This window comes from Chlorocebus sabaeus, chromosome 9 (genome assembly GCF_047675955.1).
Source record: "Chlorocebus sabaeus isolate Y175 chromosome 9, mChlSab1.0.hap1, whole genome shotgun sequence".
NCBI classification, from domain to species: Eukaryota; Metazoa; Chordata; class Mammalia; order Primates; family Cercopithecidae; genus Chlorocebus; species Chlorocebus sabaeus.
In genome coordinates this window covers 103,980,085-104,001,748 of record NC_132912.1, presented here as the reverse complement: position 1 = coordinate 104,001,748, position 21,664 = coordinate 103,980,085, and the positions used below count along the sequence as shown (strand labels likewise).

The following is a 21,664-nucleotide window of genomic DNA, read 5'->3' as shown; positions in this document are numbered from 1 at the left end:
ATGAGAAACTGAGGTCTGAAGTCAGACTGTTGGTAATGTCAAAACGTGGATCCCCTGATCCTCAGACCCCCAACCCCAGTCCTCCTGCCTCTATACTCAGCACTCCTGGACACTGAGAGGTCAAGTTCCCTCTGTCTGTGGTTTCCATACCTGCAGATTTCAGAGTGAGGCAGCCTCTGGCTCTTCCAAATCTAAATGCTGCTGAAATCTCCACCCAGAAAAAGCTTTCTGTCTCCAGACATCTCTGTTTGTCTTAATCTGTTCCCCTTGGTGGATCGCGGCTGGGAGGAGGGAGGAGGAGCTCTCGTTGTGAAGCCTCTCCTAATTGATTTCTCTCTGATGAGGTGCCATAATCCTTTCTGGCTGCCCTTACAGCTTCTCCAGTTTCTTGAAACAGCTTCTCCATATTCTTTCTCCTGGCCTCCCACATATTCCCTGGGCTAGAAATCTCTTTCTTGATATTAGTCTTGGCAGTCACCCTCCATGACAGCCTTAGGTCTGCACGTGCATCGAGAGAGCCTTGCTTCCTTCCCAGAACCCTGCACACGGGTGCACATGGGTACACATACATGCACACACACATGCACACATGTACACACATGTGCGCACGCACACACACACATGCACACACATACCCTTTGTTAGGAGTGAGTTTACTACTGCATTCTGGCCTGTCTCCCACGTTCGAGTCAGGTGAAGGGGAACAGCAGCTTTGAAGATGGATTTAACCAGTTCTTCCTGAGGTGAGGCCTTTCTTGCCAAATCTATCAATGGCTTGTTGGGGGTCAAGGGAAGGTGCGAGTCCTGCTGTTTGTTCTTTGCTCAGCATTGGGACAGCTGGGGGAAACAGGCTTTCATGGGCAATCCTGACCTCATGGCTAGGAAAGTCGACACTGTTCTCCTAGACCACTGGCTGCCTTTTCCTTCAAGACCCCCGACCCCTTTGCCAAGCCCCTCACCAGGAGCAGAGCCCCAGATACCAGATGGGCTGAAGCAGAGGCCTCTGGCCCCGGACCCTCTGAGCCAAGCTGGGTCAGAACTCAGGCCTCCCACCCTATCATTCTTGTCCCCCACTTTCATCCAGCCTGCTCTCGGGTAGGGAAGAAGGAGATTGGCTGGGTGCAGTGCAGTGTTTCTGGGGACTGGGGAGGCAGGGGAGTCCATTCAAATTGACAAAAATAGAACATCAGCCTCATATCATTTTTCTCAAAACAAGATTTATTGAAGTTCTGTCGGTGAAAATCGCTGCTGTGTGGAACGCTTAACTTATAGATTAGATTACTCAGTCGTGCCTTACTACATTTTTCATTAGAAAAATATTGGCTGGGAGAGTTTGACCTCATAATCTCTGCATTTTAAACAATAACCAGAGGAAAACCAAATAGAAGGCACAAGTTAACGGTTTTCTCCCCCCAGCATTTCCCCCTGGGAGAGATCGGAGCGAGGGCCCGGGAAGGGAACAGGAGTGGAATCTGCTGTGTGAGCAATTCCCCATCTCCCGGCCCATTCCCCAGAGGCTGTGGGAGGCGGCCAGGGGTGGCAGGAGGCAGTGGGCTGCCCTGAGTCCTTGGGTCTTGGGCCTTGCCAGATCCCTGCCTCAGGTGGCCCAGAGCTCTGCAGGGCCCCAGCCCAAGGTATGTTAGCATACATGAGGGGAGGAGGGGCCAGAGCATCAGGAAGGAGAGGGCATTTTTTCAGTCCCCCAGGGAGAGCTCAGTCTAGGTAGGGACACAAGAGTCATAAAGATTCAGGTGAGTGTATCAAATCCTCATGTTGTACCCTATGAATACGCTCAATCTTTATTTGACAATTAAATACTGAAGGAAAAAAAAAAAGTAAACACCCAGAAGAATCCAAAGCCCAGGGCAACTCTGGAGCTCTATAGGAAGCTGCAGGAGTGGAGAAGTGAGGACCTAACTACCCCTTGCTCCTCCACCAGAGGGGGAGAAGTCCCCTTACAGGGGGATGTTATGAAGGAAGGAGCAACTCCAAGATGAGGCCGAGCTTGGGCAGTCAAGGCTGGCCTTGGGCATCCTGACCATTTCTCTCAGCCTAGGGGCAAAGGTACCTAAGGGACCCGAGGCCCGAAGCGCCCAGGCTGAGCCTGCAGGTGCTGGCTGCTGGCTCTAGGGTAGGGAAGGGGGCCATCCAGGTGCAAGCAGATCTCGGGTCACTTTACGACTGCTGATCTGATTCCTTGGAGAGTGGAACCCCCACCCCCTACTCGGTTTCTACTTTCCGAGGCTTTGGTGATTTCCAAGTTCTGACACAGTCATTAGTTACAAAGAGCAATTATTTTTTCTTTGTCATTAAGTCATTTTTTAAATGGCTCCAGGCGACATCACAGAACAAAGAAACAAAATATCCATGAAAAGGCTTAATCACAAATTACTAATTATTTCACCCCCCCCAAAATCATGAAATCTGAGCCCCATGAAAAAAGAGAAGGTCTCCCATCCATAAGCTCGCCATGGCTCTTAGGCACCTAATCCATCATGGGGGGGGCACTTCCTGGCCCCCTCTGAGCCCCGGGGGAGCGGGCGGTAGGGAGTCCCCCATTGCTGACCTTTGAAGTCACCTTCTGCCCATAAATACAGCCCTTCAGCCAATGGGGGGCAGCTTGAAAATGAGTGGGGGACCCAGCCAGAACCCCCATACCTTGGACTTGTGATGCCTCCACCCCTCCTCCCAGGCCAGCAGTCTCTGGCCACGGTATTCCACTCTGGGCCCTTTGAAGCCTGTGGGCCACAGTGGAGGAGCCGCCCCCCTGCCGTGGGGCTCCTAGAATCTCCAGCTGGAAAACAAACCGGAGGAGGAAGTAATCCTGGAGGGGAAGCTCCTGGGTCCCCAGACGTGAGGAAATAAAATGTGTTTGACACCAAGATGTATGGGAGGAGGGGGGATGTCTGGGATTTGGGCCCCTCTATCGACCAGGCTTTCTCCTAGGGGGGATTGCGGTCTCCTTATCTGACCCTTGCTGAGAGAGAAGGAGCAGCATGGAGGAGGCGGCAGTCAGGGAAGCCTTGTCTCAGTCCAAGAGCAAAGGTGAGTCTGCCAGGGCAGTGGGTTCTGAGGGAGGGCCGGCCTCCTAGGAAATGCCCACAGGTGCCCCACCTTTCTGCCCACTACATCCAGTTCTCCTAGAGCAGCCTACCCCGAGCTTGAGAGACCAGCAGTCATGGAGAGAAAGAGCCTAGGAGGATGGGATTGCAGGTCCAGATGTGGGCCATGGAAAAGGAGGGGTAGGTGGGAGGGCGTGGTGGAGCCCCAACTTCAAAACCCACAAAATCTCTCCTCACAGCTCAACCCTGAACCTGACTTCAGAGAAAGCCCGATCTTCTTCATTCATCTGTTCAGCAAACTCTTACCAAATGCTTGCTCTGTGCCAGGCAACAGGAATACATTGGTGGACACGATAGAGCTAGGTCCTGTCTTCATGGAGACCAACTTTACTTGGGTATCTTTTCGTTGAGATCTGGGTCAAAGAGAAAGTCAGAGCTATGCCCGGTGTGTCTGTCCCAGCCTTTGCCCACTGTGGCTGTCTGGATAACTGTCCTTGGCTGTTTTCTGACTCCCTAGTCACACTACTCCCTTAAGTACAGGTCTTGTAGTCTCCTGGGTTCCTTCTGTGCCTGTCCTGGGCACCTGATAGAGAGGTGGGGAAGGTCAAAAGTGGAAGGAAGAAGGTAGGCAAGCAGGAGTTTAACAAACAGAACCTACTTAACAAATGATTGGAGCCATTGTTTCTATATCACATGACCTATGAAGACCTTGAGTATAAATGTCCAAAATATTGGAATCACAGGCATTGTCCCAGCAAGAGAGCTTACGACTCAAATAATAGTCCCCAGCCATGTACCCATCCTCATTCTCCCTCTTTCTCTTTCTTGTCAAACTGTCCCCTTTCTTCCCTCTCTTAAAATCATGCTGATCGAAGAACATCTGAAAATATGCTGGGACTTGGGCTGTCTTTATTCATTTATTTTTATTTTATTTTATTCTTATTTTTTTGAGATGAAGTTGAACTCTGTTGCCTAGGCTGGAGTACAGTGGTGCAATCTCGGGTCACTGCAACCTCCGCCTCCTGAGTTCAAGTGATTGTCCTGCCTTAGCCTCACAAGTAGCTGGGAGTACAGGTGCGTACCTCCATGCTTGGCTAATTTTTGTATTTTGAGTAGAGATGGGATTTCACCATTATTGTCAGGCTGGTCTCAAACTCCTGACCTCAGGTGTTTGCCTCAGGTGATCTGTCCTCCTTGGCCTCCCCAAGTGCTGAGATTACAGGTGTAAGCCACTGTGCCCAGCCTATTTATTTATTTATTTATTTATTTATTTTGAGATGGAGTCTGGCTCTGTCACCCAGGCTGGAGTGCAGTGGCACAATCTTGGCTCACTGCAACCTCTGCCTCCCCAGTTCAAGTGATTCTCCTGCCTCAGCCTCCCGAGTAGCTGGGATTATAAATGTGCACCACCACATCCAGCTAATGTTTGTATTTTTAGTGCAGATGGGGTTTCACTATGTTGGCCAGGTTGGTCTCCAACTCCTGACCTCAAGTGATCTGCCTGCCTAGGCTTCCCAAAGTGCTGAGATTACAGGCACCACACCTGGCCTATTTATTTACTTTTTTTGACAGAGAGTCTTGCTCTGTTGCCCAGGCTGGAGTGCAGCAGTGTGATTTCGGCTCACTGACACATCCGCCTCCCAGATTCAAGTGATTCTCCTGCTTTAGCCTCCCACTAGCTGGGACTACAGGCTCAAGCCGCCACCATACCTGGCTAATTTTTGTATTTTTAGTAGAGATAGGGGTTCTCCATGTTGTCCAGACTGGTCTTCAACCCCTGACCTCAGGTGATCCAGCCGCCTTGGCCTCCCAAATTGCTGGGATTACAGGCATGATCCACGGTGCCAGCCCAGGCCGTCTCTATTAAAAATACAAAAATTAGCTGGGCATGGAGGTGGGTGCCTGTAATCCCAGTTACTCGGGAGGCTAAGGCAGGGAGAATCTTTGAACCCAGGAGGCAGAGGTTGCAGTGAGCTAGCTCGCACCACTGCACTCCAATCTGGGCGACAGAGCAAGACTATGGCTCGAAAATAAAGAAATAAATAAATAAAGATATCTCTTTAAAAGGAATAGGCTTTTCTTGGAGATTATCTGCCCCATCCTCCTGCTGCCAGTGATGGCAACCACTCCTCAGACCTGTAGTAGGTATGAGCCTTGGGTAATAGCCCTTCTTTCCCCTAGTAGCCATTCTCCCTTTCTTCCTTTAATAATAAAATCCCCGAGTGTTAGCTGGAGTATGGCCACCTGGTTTAGGACTACATTTCCCAGACTTTCTTGCAGCTAGATGTGTTTGGGTAACCAGATTCTGGCCAATGAGATGCAAGCAGAAGTAATGTGTGTTTCTGGACTCTGCCCTTATGAAGGAGTTGACACCCTCTTCTCCCTTTTTCACTGAGTGTAAATGGATATAGAAACTAGAGCAGTCATCTTAGACCTCAAGATGGAAGCCATGTGTTGAGAATGGTGGAAGCACAGTAAAGAGAGACCCTGGAGCCCTGACATTGGAGTGGAGCTGCCACATCTGCCCTGCAGTGCTTCTGATTTTATGGTAAAGAGAAACAAACTTATTAGGTGCTTAACCTACTATAATTTTGGAATTTGCTTTATTTCTTTCCCTTTGCTTCCCTGAGCAAACGAAAAGCAAATGAGCTAAGGCAGCACTATCCGATATAATGTGAACCACATATGTTATTTAAAGTCATCTAGTAGATAGCACCACTGCATTCCAGCCTGGGTGACAAAGCAAGAACTTGTCTCAAAAAAAAAAAAAAAAAAAAAAAATCTTCTAGTAGACACATTAAAAAAATAAAATAAAGAGAAACAGGTGAAATTAAGTTATATTACATTTAACTCCATATTTTCAAAATATTACTTCAGCATGTGAACAATATAAAAATTTATGTTAAAGAGATAAAGAGGTCCAGACTCAATGGCTCACACCTGTAATCTCAGCACTTTGGGAAGCGAGGGTGGGAGGACCACTTGAGCCCAGGATTTTGAAATCAGCCTGGGCAACGTAGCAAGACCCCGTTTCTACAAAAATTTTAAAAATTAGCTGGGTGTGGTGGTGTGTGCCTATAATCCCAGCTATTCAGGAGGCTGTGGTAGGAGGATCGCTTGAGCCCAGGAGTTGGAGGCTGCAATGAGTTATGATTGCACCACTGTGCCCCAGCCTGGGTGATAGAGGGAGACCCTGTCTCAAACAAACAAACAAAAACACAGAAAGAAAGAAAAAGAGAGAGAGATAAAGGGTTTACATTCTTTTTTTCATGCTAAGTCTTCAAAATCCAATGTATATCTTACACTCACATCTGAATTGCGCTAGCTGCATTTCAAATGCGCAATAGCCACATTTGGCTAGTAGCCAGCGCAGATTAAGGGAATTGCCAGAGGTTGAAACCAATTAGAGATTGAGGACCAGCCGTGAGTTAAGAATAATAGTTACAGTAACCACTATTCCTACTGCTGCAAGGGCCTTTTGGCAGCATTATTCCTTTTCCAGCCAGATGCTTGGCATACCCAGAGTGCTCTGGCTTCAGCCCATGAGGAACAACTATGCCTTAGTTTACTATATTGGACCCTGGAGAAGGACTATCTTAGGAAACAAGTAGGCCCCTAGGAAGGTGGAGAAAGAAAAGGAAAAGCCGGGGTATGGGTTACCCTCCAATCTCCACTTTGGCTTTAATCAGAACGGAGTGGACCACGAAAAACAGTACAGAGGTGTTATGTTCAGGGAGACCCAGGGCTATGACACATGCCTCCTGAGCTCCTCTAAAGGATCAGGCTTATCTCATGTATTACGTGGATTAAAGAAAGAACAATGATACCACATGAAGAGTCCATATTTACCAATGTAATATTTATCACCTTATGACTACCTCATCTGGATAACAAGTCAACATCTCCACCAGCATCACAATCACCTCTTCACTTGTGACTGTAGTTATTGTCACCATCATTCACTGATACTGCCATCACCCCTAAAATGATTGTTTCTGTTACTCTAGCTTCAATATCACCATGTCCTTCCCGATGACAATAGTTATCATCTTTACTCCCTTTATCCCCTTGGCAACAACCATTAACCATGGCAACACTATGACCACTCATCACCTCATTCCTGCTATTACCATAATTACTACAATCTCTATCATTATCAATCTCACTACAACAACTTCCACCATCACCATAATAATGAAATTAGGCCCTGCAGCATCTCCACCACCTCAGTATTGTAAGGACAACCCCAGGTCCCCTTTTCCTGTCTAGAAGTCTCTGAGTATACCCATCATTTCCATCTGGTCAAAATAAGTTCTTGAACCCCTTGTCCCTGGCAGCCCCCTCACTCAGTCATTCTTGCCTCAGGCTCAAGTTTGCATTGCTGTGTTTGACTTTTTAGATTCTGGGCTCCTTGCCTGTCCTGACCACAGTCCATTGAAATCTGCACAGTCTTTCTGCCTGCTTGGATGCTCTGGCTTTGGGGCCCTTAGTTGATAACTAACTTGTGGCCACTTAACCGTGGGCATTCTGCCATCAGTTATAGATGCCTGCCTGGCTGGGTCCGGGGAGTTCAGCAGTGCCTTGCCCTCCCAGGGGGACTAATATCCTGCCAACATCTTTTCTTGGATTTTTGCTGAGCACAAACAGGCTGCGTTTGTCTAGTTGATCCCTGAAGGTAGGTTGGTCCCTGAAGCCCAAAGGAAGCAAGGAAAGGGTATTTCCTGGCAGGACTTACCAATATAGAAAACCTGTCCTTGTTAGCATAGTGGTGAGTTAAAAAAAAGAAAGAAAGAAGGCTGGGCACGGTGGCTCATGCCTATAATCCCAGCACTTTGGGAGGCCGAGGTGGGTGGATCACGTGGTCGGGAGTTCAAGACCAGCCTGACCAACATAGTGAAACCCTGTCTCTACAAAAAATACAAAAATTAGCCAGGCATGGTGGTGCGTGCCTGTAGTCCCAGCTACTCGGGAGGCTAAGGCAGAAGAATCGCTAGAACTCAAGAGGCAAAAGTTGTGGTGAGCCGAGATCGCGCCATTGCACTTCAGCCTGGGTGACAGAACTAGACTCCATCTCAAAAAAAAAAAAAAGAGAGAGAGAAAAGGAAAAAAAAATCCTGATGCATGGAAGTGCCACAGGAAGGAGAAGAGGTTAGGGGCAGGAGATAAGCTCTGTTCCCCTGCTGGCTTGTCCAGTGGAGATCACAATGGTCTTGTTCTGGCTCATATATTTCCCAGAAAGGTTATCCCCAGAAAGAATGGAGACACATTACTCTTTTGTGGAAGGTGTGCTGTAGAGAGAGACCTGGATATCTCACATCTCTTCCATGGACAGTGAGATCTTGGGCTCTGAAGCATCTGGGGAAAGGGACCTCCTCCATGGTTACTGATGGTAGTGACCATGTTAGAGGAAGCAGGAGCTGTCACCTCTCCCCACCCCTGGACTTTGGCCAAAGCCCCTCCAGTCACTCTCTTGTCCTCTCAGGGATGCATAGGCACCTATGTTTTCTGCAAGCAATCAACTCCTCCAGTTACATATGGTTCGAGTCCCTGCATGGGGAGAGAAAGGACCTAGTATATGCATCTGGATGGAGTTCAGACCCCAAAACGCATCTCTTGGCCTGATCATGTAATCCAAAAGGAATTGCTCTCCAATCCCCAGATCCGAATAAATTTTACCAGAGTGCTATGGGGTGGAGGGGTGAAGTAGGAAGAAGGGAACTGGATTCTCGTTCGATGTTTTGAGACTAGATTCCTTCTCAATGCCTGGCACAGGGCTCTGCCCAAGGCAGAGACCATCTACAAAAAAAAGGGGGTTGGAGGCTCCCTGGCATGTGGACAAGGCTGCCTACACTTTGAGGACAGCCCAATGCTCAGTAGTTACCCCCTACCTCACCTCCAAAGCGGGGCGAACAGATGATGGAGTGACCCTGGGAGATGGCCAGGTGGGAGGGAAACTAGCAGCTTCCCCTTGCCACCACCAGAAGACATTATGGCCATAGACATACCTGTTAATAAGCACAACCTCTCCCTACTTCCATCACCAGAGAAAAGGGATACAGTCCTCCCTTTCTGCCTCTTCCTTTCATTCATTTGTTCCATTTTTAATTTAGTGACTACCATGTGCTGAGCACATGAGCTTGGTGACCCAAAGATGAATAAGACTCGACTCTTATCCTTAAGGAGCCTGCAGTCTGATCAAGTCGTTACTGAGAAGAGAGGAAGCAAAAGATACCCTTGGCCTTTCCAACTTGTCAAGGGTCAACTGAATTCCTGAGCTGGTCCCCCTGAGAGGGCAGTGGGTGAGATTCCAGCAGGTAATGGATGAGCACAGCTATGCCCTGACAGGGACATTGCCTGCAATTGGTTCCAGTCATATATGGAGCCAAACTGCTTTGAAAATTGGGAGGGATGGTGACAGAAGAGAGCAGGCCTGCCCCTTCCCCCATCCCCTAGGAACCTAGGGCCCTGTCCTGATCCCCCTTCTGGGAGATGAAACGTGTGGTTTCCCAAAGGTAGGAGCAGAGCAAATATCTTCTGCCTTGGAGGGGCCGGTCTCTGCACAGGCTGGGAACCCCCAGGGAAGCAGCACTGAGGGCCCTAGGAGAGAGGGCAGAGGCCAGAGGCAGGGTACTGCCTGCTCAGGAGGTCAGATTCCAGAGCAAACAGCAAGCTGTCTGCCTTTTCAGACTCTGAAAGGATGGGGGTAGGGGCAGGAAGGGAGGGTGAAAGTTTAGAGCCCCTGTGGGTAGGGAAGTCACCTCCAGGGTCTGACAGGCACCCCCAGGACACTGTCTGCCCAAGCCTTTGCTGGGAAAGCGGAGACCAGCGCAGGCACCGGGTGAGTGCATCCACTGGGTCAGTGCAGCTGCTGGGCAAGTGCAGCCCTCGGATTTTGCCCCAATAACCAGAATCCCATTAGCACAGTCTGAGGAGGCGGCCTGGCAGAGCACTTTGTCCTCCTCTCTCATTTAGTGGGGAAACAGTTCACACAAGGACGACCGCCATCTTGAGTCTCTTCTGTCAGCTGCCCTGTGGTCTCTCTAGCCATGCTGCGACAGAGCATCACTCCAAGAAACCCTCTGAGCTCATTTCCCCAGCTGAGCAGGTTCCCACCTCTGTTCCTAGGGCACCAGCATGAGTGAGCCTCAGGAACCACCCCAGATTTTAGGAGTTAGGAGTGGGGCTAGCTGTGCTGATGGCCATCTGGGCTCCGGTGAACTCCAGCCTCCTCCCATCCACCCACCGAGGGCATTGTCAGGCCTCTGTGCTGAGCCATTTGCCTCCTGCTCTGCCCCAAACCCGTTCAGTCCCCAACACTCTCACTTTCCTGTCCCCTTCATGCTTCTTAGCTCATTTCTCTCTGCTTCTGCAAACCTCCCTGCCAAATGTCCCCCCACCCCAAACCGACCCTTTTCCTCTCTATGTCCCCCCATGTACACCTCTCTGGGCCCTCCTTATTAGGGACTAGGCCATGCCTAGGGGTAGGACTGGTGTGGCTTTGGTGACAAAAAACTCCTATGTCTAACCGCGTAAGTCACATAAATATACAAGTAGAGGCCAGGCATGGTGGCTCATGCCTATAATCCCAACACTTTGGGAGGCCAAGGTGGGTGGATCACTTCAGGCCAGGAGTTCAAGACCAGCTTGGCCAACATAGTGAAACCCCGTCTCTACTAAAAATACAAAAACTAGCTGGGGATGGTGGTGTGTGCCTGTAATCCCAGCTACTCAGGAGGCTGAGGCAGGAGAATTGCTTGAACCTGGGAGGTGGAGGTTGCAGTGAGCTGAGATCTTGCCATTGCACTCCAGCCTGGGCAATAGAATGAGACTCCATCTCAAAAAAAAACAAGAAGAAAACATTAGCCTGGCATGGTGGTGCAGGCCAGCTACTTGGGAGGATGAGGCTGGATAATTGCTTGAACCCAGGAGGCAGAGGCTGCAGTGAGCTGAGATCGTGCCACTGCACTCCAGCCTAGCAACAGAGTCAGACTCTGTCTCAAAAAAAAGAAAAAAAAAAGACACAAGCCGGATTGGTGGTGTGAACCCATGTGGAGCAAGTTGTGTAAAGGGCTGGCCCTGGGACAGAGGCCTGAAGAACATGGACAGGAATCTCTCCTGAGAAATGCTGCGAAGGCCTGTCTAATCGCAGGTGCCTGTGGCCTAGTCCTATCCAAGTGTGTCCCTCCGAAATTCATGTGGAACCTTAATCTCCACTGTGGTGGTAATAAGACGTGTGGCCTTTGGGAGGTGATTAAGACTCGAGGGCTCTGCCTTCCTGAGTGAGATTACTGTCCTTAGAAAAGAGGCTGAAAGGAGCTCCCTAGCCCCTCCCCCCATGTGAGGATGCAACAAGAAGACATCAGGCTGGGCGCTGTTGCTCATACCTGTAATCCCAGCACTTTGGGAGACAGAGTTGGGCAGATCACTGGCGGTCAGGAGTTTGAGACTAGCCTTGCCAAAATGGTGAAACCCTGTCTCTACTAAAAATACAAAAATCGGCTGGGTGTGGTGGTGCGTGCCTGTAGTCTCAGCTGCTTGGGAGGCTGAAGCACATGAATCCCTTGAACCCTGGAGGTGGAGGTTGCAGTGAGCTGAGATCTTGCTACTGCACTCCAGCCTGGGTTACAGAGTGAGACTCCGTCTCAAAAACAAAAACAAAAACAAAAAAAGAAGACGTCATCTTTGAAGCAAGACCTTACCAGACACTGAATCCATTGGCGCCTTGATCTTAGACTTGCCAGACTCCAGAACTGTAAGAAATACATTTCCAGGCTGGACATGGTGGCTTATGCCTATAGTCCCAGCACTTTAGGAGTCAGAGTTTGTACAGATCACTCGAGCCCAGGAGTTTGAGATCAGCCTGGGCAGCCTGTATCTCAGAGAAACCCCATTTCTTAAAAAAAAAATACAAAAATGAGCCAGGCATGCTGGCATACACCTGTAGTCCCAGCTACTTGGGAGGCTGAGGTGCAAGGATGGCTTGAGCCTGGGAGGCAGAGGTTGTAGGTGAGCTAAGATTACACCACTGCACTCTAGCCTGGGTGACAGAGCAAGACCGTGTCTTAAAAAAAAAAAAAAGAAAAAAGAAAAAAAAAGATAAAAGAAAAACTTTCCCCTGTTTCTAAATTACCCAGTTTAAGATATTTTGTTAAAGCAGCAGGAGCAGATGAAGACAGGCCCAATTTCCAGAACTCTTCTCAGGACCTCAAACAGGCCTGGACAATGAGTCAGGAGAACATCTAGGGTGGAATGGGGAAGGATTTGACCCCTTGCTGTTTCTCCAGCCAGTAAACCCAATCTTACCACTTCTGCCACCCTTGCCCAGACACAGTGCAAAGCGCGGAGCTGGTCTCCTTCTCAAATGTCCTCCTGTCTCCAGGCCATGTCTGTCTGCAGCCTATCTGGGGATGGGGGCTTAGCAAATAGGAGAGGAGCTGGGCACAGTGACTCATGTCTGTAATTCCAGCACTTTGGGAGCCCAAGGTGGGAGGATCACTTGTTAACTCTAACAGGAGTTAGAGACCAGTGTGGGCAACATAGTGAGACCCTGTCTCTATAAAAAAAAGAAAAAAGAAGGCCAGGCATGGTGGCTCACACCTGTAATCCCAGCACTTTGAGAGGCTGAGGCAGGAGGATCAGCTGAGGTCAGGAGTTCAAGACCAGCCTGGCCAACATGGCGAAACCCTGTCTCTACTAAAATACACAAATTAGCCGGGCATGGTGGCATGTGCCTGTAATCTCAGCTACTCGGGAGGCTGAGGTTGGAAAATTGGTGGAACCCAGGTGGCAGAGGTTGCAGTGAGCAAGACACCATCAAAAAAAAAAAAAGAAAAGAAAAGAAAGAAAGAAAGAAAAAGAAAAAACTAGCCTGGCATGGTGGCTTGCGCCTGTGTTCCCAGCTATCCCAGGGCTGAGGTGGGAGGAGGGAGGATCACTTGAACCCAGGGGGCAGTGAGCCATGATTGCACCCCTGCATCCCAGCCTAGGCAACAGAGTGACACTCTTTCTCAAAAAAAAATTTTTTAAAAGGGAAATAGTCGAGGGAGGTCTTCTGGGAATGACAATGACACTCACTCACAGGCACACACATCCAGCGAATGCACATGGACGCCCTGGCTCAGGTCCACACTTCTATATGCCTGTGCACTCACACTTGTACATGTGTGTCCTGTTTTATCCATTCAGTCATCCAACAAATATTCATGGAGCAACCACTCTGTCCCAAGCACTGGGCTAGGAGCCGGTGTGACGACAATGAACGAGACAGACCTAGACCAGTGGTCCCAGCCTCCACAGAGCTTACAGCCTAGCGGGAGAGAGAGATATATATATATTAAACTAATATTTACACAAAATTGTTAAAGACAGCCAAATCATAATAAGGGCCATGGTGGAGAAAATTCCACTGGACTCTAAGAAAAGAGAGCACGGGGTCCACACAGGGTCATCACTTAGAGTTACGCAGGCTGCACCGCATGAGAGGGCTCCAGGAGAGCACGACCAGTGGCTGTGTCTTTGTGACAGAAAGGGTGCCTTTTTTTTAACTCTCTCAAAGCCATCTCCTGGCTGGCGGTGTCCTGAGGTGGCCAGCTCAGTCTGGGGGTCAGTTTCACACCTACTATCCTGCATGCCCAATCTCATAAGGTCTCAAGCCCAATTTCAGGATCAATCTTGCTTTCATACAGAGTATTGCAGAACACCCTATGGTACACTTGCTCAATCATCCACACTGCTCAACATCACACACAGGCTCACACGGGCTCCAACACCCTATTACAGACATGATTTTCACACACACTTGAGGACCCTCACAATCACACAAAGATCCTCACACATGTACTGTCACATGTATGACAGTCTCACGAAAGTCACACATAAGCCTTCACATCCCATCACACATGCGGTTCCTTATGTACCACATATACCCATTGCTTCATGACAGCCACACACAGTTCCTCACACCCTGTTCCACACACACACCCCCACACGCACACACAGTCTTTCATACACGCAGACGGTCACGCTCCTGTTAGGCTTCTGAAGACAGGCATGTGCAGCCCCTGATCACAGCTAAATGTCAGCGAGTCCCTCTCCTCCCAGTTAGAGATGAATTGTTGCTCGGGAGATATTTCATCCTTAATGCCTCCTGCTTGAACTGGAGCATGCATCTCGGGGAGGTTACGTTTCTCCCAATCCGTCTGCTGTCCCCTGGCTGGCTCAGGGAGCTGCCCTCCTGCCTCTCAGCTTTCATGGGGGGAGGGGAGGGCTCCCCCTCTCCTTACAGCCTCTCCCCAACCCAACCCTTCCCTCCTGCCAGCTCAGCTCCAGGAAAAAGACCAAAGCCCAGGCAGCCGCGCAGTCTCCCTCCCCAGCTTCCAGTTCAAGAGGTGTCCCCAGAGCCCAGGGGCTGTAGCTTGGCCACACCCAACCCCTACCCCAGCTGCTAACTGCAGTCTGGGCCAACACAGACTCCATGGCCTAGAGAAGAGTTGAGGATAGAGAGATAGGATGTGGTATTGAGAAGCCTGGCATTGAGAGACAGCCACTCTTAAGGGTTGGTCTGCACCCACATCCCTCCTTGTCATAAACAAAACAAACAAACAAAAAAACGTGATTGATGCCAATATGAGGGTAAATTAATACAACCCTTCAGGAGGGAAGTTGGGTAAGAAGTATCCCCAGCCTCCACAAAGTATACCCCTTAGTCCCAGCAATGTCTAGGAATGTATTGTAAGGAAATAAACAGGAATAGTCCAGACGATTTAACTTCAAGTGGCTCATTCCAGCCTTGTTTATAAGAGTGAAAAATTGGAAACAGCCTAAACATCCCACAGTAGGGATTGGCAATGGTACAACCATCAACAGAATACCATGCAGCCATTAAAATGATGGTGTGGAGGAGTGTTTAGCATCAATGAAAGACATTCACAATGTAACATTGAGTAAAACAAGCAGGTTGCAAAACAGTATGTATACTAAATGCAATGTGGTAGTCTGGATTGGATCCTGGAATAAGAAAGGGACATTAGTGAGAAAACTACTGAAAGCCAAATAAAATCTGAAGTTCAGTCAATAATAACATACCAATGCTGATTTCCTAACTCTGATAAATATACTATGGTAATGTAAGATGTTAACATTAGGGGAAAGTGTATAAGGGGTGTATGGAAAACCCGTACTAGCTTTGCAAGTTTTCTGTATATCTAAAATTATTCCAAAATTACCAAAATTCCAAAATGGTTGATTTTTAAAACCATTATGCATATATAATGTAATCCTCATTTTGGTTTTTAAAAAAGCGTGTATAGCCCTTCCTCCATGTGAGGACACAGCTAGAAGCCTCCATCTCCAAGAAAAAGGCCCCTCCCAGACACGGTGGCTCACGCCTGTAATCCCAGCACTTTGGGAGGCCGAGGTGGGCAGATCACTTGAGGTCAGGAGTTCGAGACCAGCCTGGCCAAAATGGTGAAACCCTCGTCTCTACTAAAAATACAAAAATTATCCGGGCATGGTGGCGGGCACCTGTAATCCCAGCTACTCAAGAGGCTGAGGCACAAGAATCGCTTGTACCCAGGAGGCAGACGTTGCAGTGAGCTGAGATTGTGCCACTGCACTCCAGCCTGGGCAATAGAGTGAGACTCTGTCTCAAAGGAAAAAAAGAAAGAAAGAAAGGAAGAAAAAGAAAGAAAAGAAAGAAAGAAAGAAAGAAAGAAAGAAAAGAAAGAAAGAAAGAAAGAAAGAAAGAAAGAAAGAAAGAAAGAAAGAAAGAAAGAAAGAAAGAAAGAAAAATGGCCCACACGTAACACCAAATCTGCCAGTGCCTTGATTAAAAAAAATACCTATATCAAGATCTGGGAAAGTATTCAACAACATATTACCATTAGTAATTTCTGAGGAGTGGGATTATGGGCCATTATTTGAATATTCTTTGTGTTTAATAAAGGGACATATACCACTTGTATGAATAAAAAAGAAATCAAAGCTGAATGTCACTGGGGATGCCAAGAGTGTCTTCATTCCCAGCCACCCCAGCCAGCCTCCTTTGTCCCCCAGCACGAAGACCTGAAGGTCTTGAGCCATTCTGGATGGGGTCTTTCACTTCCTGTCCAGCCACTAATTGGCATGACCCTCACCCCCTTCACTCTTTGGAAACTCCAGAATTTCAGGATCTGAACTTCTCTTCTTTGAGCCCAATCCCCTATCTTCTCACCACCTTCATTCCTGTTGACTTGCTCTCTAGCCCCTGAAACCCTCTGCTTTCTCCCAGTCCCTCACCCCCATTCTGGCTTTACTTTCTCCCTTCTTACCCTGTTCTGTATCAGCCACCTCAACCCTGTGCCTGCTGCCATCCTGCCTACCCCACTCCAGCCCTAAGCAACACCACCGTTTGCTTTTCTGGCTCCCATTCCTGGGCACTCTAGAGCAGGTGAAAAACCTGGCTCATTCATGCTTCCTCAAGTAAGTCCTTATCACCATGTGGAAAACACTTCCTCTGCATCTGTAAGTGACTCCCTGTTACAATTCCACAACCACTACAGGCTTCCTCTGCAAGCTTTCAACTCCCTGCTCTCCTCTCTTAGAGGACTGTCCCTCTAACTTGACCAAAACTATGGACTCTTTTCCTCAAATAATGTACCCCACTCTACTTGTCCCCAAACCTGCCAGTCCACCTCAGAATCTCCCTGGATCATCACTTATCCTTTCTTCCCTCCTGTCTCTAAGGAGGAAGAGTTCCTTCTTCTTATCAAAGACTCAACATCTTGGGTGCCTTTCCAGAACTTTCTCCATCAAGCATCTTCTCCTATACCTTGTCCCTCTTGGTTCTCCCTCCCTCCTTTCTCCTGGACTTTTTGTTTTTATTTATTTTTTTTTATTTCAATTTTAATTTTTTCGGACAGGATTTCACTCTGCCAGGCTGGAGTGCAGTGGCACGATCTTGGCTCACTGCAGCCTCCACCTCCCAGACTCAAGTAATTCTTGTGCCTCAGCCTCCCAAGTAGCTGGGACTACAGGCACGTGCCACTACGCCTGGCTAATTTTTTGTATTTTTGGTAGAGACAAGGTTTCACCATGTTGCCCAGGCTGGTCTCGAACTCCTGAGCTCAAGTGATCCTTCTGCCTTGGCCTCCCAAAGTGCTGGGACTACAGGCATGAGCCACCACACCCGGCCTCTCCCGGACTTTTTGAATGAGTAATCACCATAATCATCTCTAGTTCTTTGCCATTCAACTCTTCATTCAATATTCCCACCACACTGTAGTCTCTTACAGTCATCTGTGACCTCCCACTGGCCGTTTACTCTGTCTTCCTCACTGATTAATCTGCACAATTTGATACTAATTCCCTCTTTAAAAACTTACATTTGGGAGGCTGAGGTGGGCGGATCACTTGAAGTCAGGAGTTTGAGACTAGCCTGGCCAACATGGTAAAATCTTGTCTCTACTAATAATACAAAAATTAGCCAGGTATGGTGGTGTGCATCTGTTATCCCAGCTACTCAGGAAGCTGAGGCAGGAGAATTGCTTGAACCTGGGAGGCCGAGGTTGCAGTGAGCCAAGATCGCACCACTGCACCCCAGCCTGGGCAACAGAGCAAAACTGCGTCTCAAAAATCAAAAGAAAAACACAGAAAATACCAAACTTCCATGATCTCCAAGCCACCCACTCCCCTTGATTTCCTGCTAACCTCCCAACCACTCCTTTTTAGTCTCCTCTGACTTCTTTTCTTCCTCCAACTTCCTAAATATAGGGATCTCCCAGGATTCTGTTTCCAGCCTTGAACTACCATTCCCTCTCTCTAGCAAGCTCATCACTTCCCTGGTTTCAATGAGCTATCTGCTTGGAAGAATTTCTAACTGACAGCTTCTGACTTCCAGTCTGGAATGTCCAACTTCCTGCTGGGCATGTGTGAGTGAATGTCCCAGGAGCACCTCAGACTCATCGTAAACATAATCATGATCTCTATCCCCATCCCCAAAAAGCCCTGCCTCCAGACTTCCACTTTCTTTCAAACAATCAAGCCTGGCCAGCCATGGTGGCTCATGCCTGTCATCCCAGCACTTTGGGAGGCCGAAGGAGGAGGATTGCTTGAGCCCAGGAGTTTGAGATCAGGCTGGGCAACATAGTGAGACCCTGTCTCTATTTAAACAAACACACAAACAAAGAACAATCAAGTTTAACATCTAGGAGTCATTGGACTTCACCTTTCTCCTTCCTTATTTCCCAAGTCCATTCACCCACCAGGTCTGGCCAACTTTCCACTAGCCTCAGCTCTTGCTCACACCCCTTTGTGTTCTGTCCTCTCTGCCCACTCTGGTTCTGCCCTTCCTTACCTGAACTATGGCAATACCCTCATCCATGACCCTCCTGCCTCCCATCTTGTCCCACTCACGCTATTCCTACTATAGCAACAGCCCACAGCCCCTAAGGCTAGGGTGACCATATACTTTAGTATTCAAACCAGGAGGCTTTTATGAGTGAAAGGAGGAATTGTAAAATAAGAATAATTTAAAATAAAAAAAAAAAAAACAATGTGAGAGGAACAGCAGGCATAAACTGGAACTATCTTGGGCACACGGTTATCCGAACTAAAGCATGTGCCTGATCACGTCCCTCTCTGGCTCAGAGACCTCCCATGACCTCTACTGAATTCAGTTCAGATTCCTTGTGCTGGCGTTCCAGTCCCACCTTTCCAGCCCTGTTCTACCTCTGTCTCCTAGTTTATACAAAACTCCTCATTGGCCCTTGAACATGATTCATGCGATCCGACACCTGTGCCTGCGTTCATGCTATTTCCTCCTTCAGGAACTCCTTGGCTCCAACTCTGCCCCTCAAATCCTATTCTTATTTTGAGACCCAAACCATAGACTATCCTCCACGAAGCCTCCCCTCATCCTCTTTTTGCACCTCACACTTCTTGTAACCATTCGCATTTCCTCCTTACCGTATTATTTCTATGCTTTGCTCTCTCAAAGATGTTGATTGGTGACTGCACACGGCTCCACTCCCAGCCAGCTCTTTGGCTGGGCAGCTGTTTACAATGTGTCCTGGCGTTAAAAGATGAGCTGGGCCAATCCGATTTCCCCTCCTGGGAATTTGAACTATGAAATACTGAGAGACTAGAGCAGTTAGCAGAGGTGATGTAGAGAGAGACTCAGAGAGGCCGGCTGGTCAAATGCAAGTCACGGTTATGAGAAATTATGAGGAAACCCAGGAAGCTCTCGGTGCTGCACGGGGGTCAGAAGCAGTTATGAGCTGGAGCTTGGGAGCTGACCTGAGTGAGAATCCTTACTCTGCCACTTCCTGTCTTGAACCTGGAGCAGCTTACCTAACCTCCTTGAGCCTCAGTGTTCTCATATGTAAAATGGGGGTAATGATATTAACTAACTGCACAGTGTTCTAAAGAGGATTAACGGAGATAAACATGGAAACCAATAGATCTGGCTCAGAATTTGTTAACAATTATTCTTCCTCCACTTATTATAATAACAATGATTAATTTCATTAATAATAATGAAGAAAGAGGTAACGAAGAAAGAGTCTCTGTGGAGTTTCCATCCACCTGACCAGGAGAGAGAAGTTGGTCCCCAGAGCTTCTTTGGTCCCTGCGTGCTTTCTGGGCCCAGTTCCAATGACAAGCCGTGTGCTTCAATACAAAAGGCCTTCCTTTTTCTTGTGATTACTCAAGTGAACCTCTGTTTCTTGCAAACAGTAGGACCCCTGCCCAGACCCCTGTCTTCCTTTCGTGTCTGGACTTGAGCTCCTCAAAGTCTAGCGCAATAGTCTGTCTACTTCAGTATCCTGCCTGGGCGTTGAACACAGCCGATGCCCAATGCTTGGTGAATAAAAGAATGAATGAATGAATAAGGTTCCATAGCCTTTGTGGGGAGCCTATGGAAAGGCTATTTTTAGGAGACTCAGAAGTCCATATGGTTGGGGGAGAGTTCGTTCACAGCCCTGTCCTTCAACTCAGGATAGAAGGCAAGCCAGGACTGGAGCACTCTGGACCACTCGCCTATACCCTGCTAGGCCTTGCCTTCCCTGTGGCACCAGGATAAGGGGCAGAAGGTGACAGAAGGGACAACTGGGGGAAGACACCTGCTGGGTCAGGATGCCAGCCTGCTGAAACAGGGTTAGGCCTGCCCCCTTCCCTGCCCACCCTCATCCCCTCCACTCCTTCTCCCAAATCCCAGACCCCAGTTCCACTCACATCTTTTCAGACCCTTCCCTTCACCATGTTTTCTTACCATGTCTTTGCTCATGCCATCGTTTCCCCTTCCGATGCCCTTCGCTCTCACCTCCCACGAAAACTCCTACCTGTCTTTTAAAACCCAGTTCAGAACTAGCCCCCTACTGGAATCTTTCTTGGATCTCTCAGGCAGTTAAATGTTCTTGTTCTGTGCTTCCACAGTCTTTTTGGAGATTTTATGAGCCCCAGTTCATCACTCCAATTACCCGTGTACTTGTCTGTCTTCCCCCAAAAAGGTCTCAAGGACAGGAATTGTGTCTTATTCATCATTGTGTCCTCAGTGCTTAATAAAGGACTTAGCTCACAGTAGGCTTTCACTAAGTGTTTGTTGACTGACTGTACGAATGTAATAATAGATTAATTCACAGTTTCTCTCAGCTCTGGGATCCCTGGCTCCTGCTGTTTTCTCTTCTTCTTTGGCTGTCTTGGGCATTTATTGAAGCCTTCCACAGTCCTGTGACTATTTCCCTATGGCACTACTACCCACTTCCAGTCCTGAGCAATGTCTGCTGTCCGTAACACAGGACCCTACAGGGCTATAGACCCAAAGCTTCTTGAAGCTAGATATCTGGGAGTTAGGTCCTGAGGAAGGAACACAGGAGAATGAGGACACAGTGGAGTGAGTTGGCACCTTGATGTCCTCATTGGCCATGTGGGGTCTGATGAGTGGTTTCAGGCTCTCCCTCCCAGGCAGGCCTCTGACCAGGCTCCAGGCATGGCTGCCACTTGCCTGCCCTCCTGCCTCCCCAGGCCCATGGCTGAGCGGCTGGCGGAGGCTGCACTGGGCCAGCCAGAGCAGACAGCCTTGCGCAATTGCTGGCTCCAGGCCTCCCAGCCCAGCTTGTAGCTCCCCCCAGAGTGGCGGGATTGATTGGCTGCAGCCGGAATGGGCACCAGTCTCCCTGGCTTGGACAGAAACGGGGCCATCTGTTACACCTCTAGTTAAAAGTACATAAAGTTGAACATTTGTGCGCCGACAATACCACCCCTGACACCCTACACGCGGCACAGCGCTCCGGCTCCTTGGCAGGCTTGCGCCCCGCGACAGGCCGGCGCAGCAACGCCTACATGCTGGCTCGTTTGGCACTGCTGCAGGCACCATGGCTCCACCCTCCAGAGGCCTGTCCCAGCTGGGTCTAGCCTAAAATCTCAGATCCCACCTGCATTAGAGAATAAAAGGGAGGATTGAGGGGTGTGAAGGTGTATATTGGTGGGCAACACCTGCTCCAGCTCAGGGTGCCTGCTGGGCTGCAGATAATGCCAGGCTTCAGGCTGTGATTTGGGAGGACCCAAGAAAGCTGCTCATGCCAGTCCCGGGGGGCAAGTCTCAGGCGGACCCAAGTTGCTCCTGCACT

The 21,664-nt window shown here is 48.8% G+C and overlaps 1 long non-coding RNA gene across 1 annotated transcript; it reads left to right on the top strand.

The window, feature by feature from the left end:
* The first annotated feature begins 364 nt into the window (after positions 1 to 364).
* Positions 365 to 11,110, top strand: LOC140712517 (uncharacterized). The gene is made up of 3 exons (XR_012094121.1): positions 365 to 743; positions 2,947 to 3,045; positions 9,173 to 11,110. It is a non-coding gene; the product is annotated as an uncharacterized lncRNA (long non-coding RNA).
* The last annotated feature ends 10,554 nt before the right edge of the window (positions 11,111 to 21,664 follow it).